Source organism: Triticum aestivum, chromosome 2D (assembly GCF_018294505.1).
Source record: "Triticum aestivum cultivar Chinese Spring chromosome 2D, IWGSC CS RefSeq v2.1, whole genome shotgun sequence".
NCBI classification, from domain to species: Eukaryota; Viridiplantae; Streptophyta; class Magnoliopsida; order Poales; family Poaceae; genus Triticum; species Triticum aestivum.
The window spans coordinates 18,358,927-18,362,619 of NC_057799.1; positions in this window are offsets into that span (position 1 = coordinate 18,358,927).

The following is a 3,693-nucleotide window of genomic DNA, read 5'->3' on the forward strand; positions in this document are numbered from 1 at the left end:
TTCCTCAACATGTCAACTTCATCTCTAAGTGTAGAAGCAGAATCTCTTTCTACCACTAGTTTAGCCTCTAGAGCATCAGCAGTTGGCAATTCATAATGCACGATTGGGCCGGTGCCACTGTTGTGGGATGATGCAACGTCCATGGGGACCTCACTCTTTGATCTTGGGCTAACCTGTTTTGCCATTAAAGTTCCGATTGGATTCAGAAAAGTTGAAGTTAGCAAAACATCTCAACTGGGAGTTATAACATCAAACTAGTTAAACAAACAAGGAATTAAGCGGTGACATCCGGAGTCCTGCCTAGCCTGCTACAGCCCGGGTTCCCGGAGTCCTGTTAGCCCAGTGCTACAGCCCGGATTCGCACGCTGCTGACCGACATGCTCGATGTTGATTCACGTATGCCTGCCCCGTAAGTTAGTGCCACTTTGGGTTCACGACTAGTCATGTCGGCCCGGGTTCTCTGTCATATGGATACTAGCGACATTATCATATACGTGAGCCAAAAGGCGCAAACGGTCCCGGGCCATGGTAAGGCGACACCCGTGGGAATACCGTGCGTGAGGCGGCAAAGTGATATGAGGTGTTACAGGCTAGATCGGTGTGACTAAGTTTCAATTGGATGCTGAAAAGTAGTTATTAACATCATTGTAACCCGCTGTTGCAGCAGCAAAGCAGTTAAACAAACAAGTAGATATTTAAGTTAAGGCAAACAGGTAATTCTTAACAGTAAGTATCAAACACATAGATAGGCGCAGTCTACAATATGATTAACAGGCTGTGCCATTATGTAATCAGTAGCAAACTAAATTAAGCCAAGCAACGTAATTGAACAATTTTGCAATAAGTGGCTAACTAAAATTCCGAGAAGCAGGTAACTGAACTTATGCTAGTTCTTTGTACAGGCACACTGCAACTTCTTTTTCGCTTACAAGGTTGTACGAAGGAGTCCATGGCATCAATTGCTTGGACGCAGTCCCAATACTTCTTTCTTCCCACACTGCATGGGTAAGTCGAATGGTTAATCTGGTAAGATGGTGCATCCTTGATATGTTATATGAGGACGTGTAGTCAGACTAGTTGTAGCCAAACACATCACACTAGCTTTTACTGTATATTTCATGCGATTACTTTTGGCATATCAAGATCTAAGCAATCTACAATAGGATGAAAAGACTGGCATCCTTCACATTATTGGCGAACTCAGTTCATAGAAACAAGCAATTCAACCATTCTGTGGGTAAATCAAAAGCGCCACTGGAATTATTTTTCACTATCCAATCATACACGCAAAAAGGGGCGACGCCACCATAGGGGCTGGTAAGGGCGGCCGCCTCAGGTGGCTGGAAAGTGTGCACCTAGTTTGAGTCGTCCAGGTTGGCCCACGCTAGTTTTGTTCGTCCCAACGCACGAGAAGGCAATGTAAAAAATGAACAAAAATGTTTCAATTTGGATGGGCCAATAACATAAGTGCAAGGCAGGCCCTATAGCAGGCTCGCGGCCCAAACGAGCGCCTCCCATATCGATCGACAGCAGGAAAAATCCCAATTCATTCGCTCCAACCTCCAGTCTGGTTCGCTCCTAACCTAGCCGCCGCTGGACAGACCGACACAACACTTCCTCGCACCCTCGTTGGAGGGCGGTCGCCGAGCTTCAAGCGAACGAAAGGACAAGAAGATGAAGATCCAACCCTAGGTGTAGCCTGCGTGGGAGGCAGCGGCGGCAGCACGGGCATGGCATCGAGCTTGCACAAACGGACAGTCGCAGCTTGCAAGAGTAGCATGCGCAACGAGCAGGTACATCACATCCCTGATTATATCTAATTCAACTCTTCAATTTCTGGCCAATAGTTAAACCTAACGGTGTTGTAAAACTGCTTGTATGTAGGGAATCTATGAGAAAATGAAACCAATTTCTACTTATTTTATAACTCCCCCAATCAATACTGAACTGACTGAATCTGATGTATCTAATCAAGTTTCCGGTGCAAACATACAAGCTCATGTTGTTCTTGAGCCTGAAGTGTCTAATGAACAGACTGCTAATGAAGGATTTGATGCAAACATTTTACATGCTCCTGGTGATGAACATATAGTGTCTAATGAGGGATCTAATGCAAGCATTTTGCAAGATCATTGAAGGATTTAGTGTCTAATGATGATCTACTATGTTGAGAGAGACAGATATTTGCAGGCATTGATGACAAGCAAATTATAGTGCATTTTCATAGCTTGAGGAAACGTCGAGGCCATCTACCAGAAAGTCCCCGTATCATGACAACATAGCATAAATACTTTTCTAATCTGTTGTTTGAAACTATTGGCATACTTGTGCAGGATAGATATATTGATATGCAGTTTGCGCATGGTTATACATGCAATTACACTTCGATATTTTCAGCCAGAGAACGAATAATTCAAGCAGGTATAGACCATGTTTGTAGTCCTTGTACACCATGTTGCATTTTGTGTTTTTTGGTGCTTGCATCATTTAGTGTTTATAATCTGAACTACTTTGGATCATTAGCTGGTTTTCAAAGTGCATGTAGCTTCACATTTCTCAATTTATGTTGATTTCCGGAGTGCAAGTGCCTTCGTATTTTTTAAGTTAAATGTTCGCCCCTGGTAACTTGAATTTGTGGATCAGCCACTGCACACAAATCATACACGAATGCCAGTACGAATTAAATGAAATGCAGGGACTTACGCTAGCTCGTTGTACAGGCTCACTGCAGCTCTGCTTGCGCTTGGGATGTTCCATGTACAAGTCCATGTTACCACTTTCTTGGATGTGCAGGCCTTGTGCTCCTTGCATCCCCCTCTGCATTTTTGACATGGCGAATGGTTGATCAAATAAGAGGAATCGACCTTGATGTTGTACCGGAGGACAGATACTTACAAGGTTATACGGGTGTGCAGGATGTGTACCAGATCCCGTAGCGCCGTCATGCGTCGCTAAAAAATGGATTTGCTTGTTTCAGATGATATCTCTAGAAGAAATAAGAGTTAAAGTCAGAGTTGCATAGGCGTGTAAGCTAAGAGAGCAGTGAAAGGATATCCAAACATCGTCGGAACAGTGCACAAGGGAGTGATGTGTGGATACCTAGTTCGGGCCAGCGTTTGGGCATGCTCGCCTAGCTAGAGTGCGGGTCACTTCAGAGCCGTTGAGGGTGATGCGCTGGCGTTGGCTGGCCACGCACGGATGCAGATCTTGAGTAGCAGCGCAGCGCTACGATGCGGTGGACGAGACCGTTGGTGAAGCCCCAACGGCCTCGGGGGGCGGAGGTGCGACGATGTGCTCGGTGAAGTAGCCCCGATGAGCTGGGAGACGGCGTCGGTGAAGCGCACCTGATGCGGTGGAACTCGGTGTCTGTGAGGCATGTCGGTTGCGGCGGCCGACGTTGTCGGTGGACCACCCGGTGCGGTGGACGAGGGCGTAGATGAGGTAGCTCCGGTGCGGTGGTGAAGCGCGACCGTCGTCTTCATCGTCGTCGTCCGGCATAGAGGTGGGGAACGGTGGGGAAAGAGACGAGACAAGGGGCGATTCGAGGGTTGGCGGCGAATTAGGGATTTGAGCAATCTGGGCGCGGAAGGGGACGGTGGAGAAGAGAGATTTTGCAGGGCTGGAATTGGGGCCGCCAGATATTTCAATCCGAAACGTGGAAGCGCGAACTTATATTGTCGTCGTCCTTTTTTT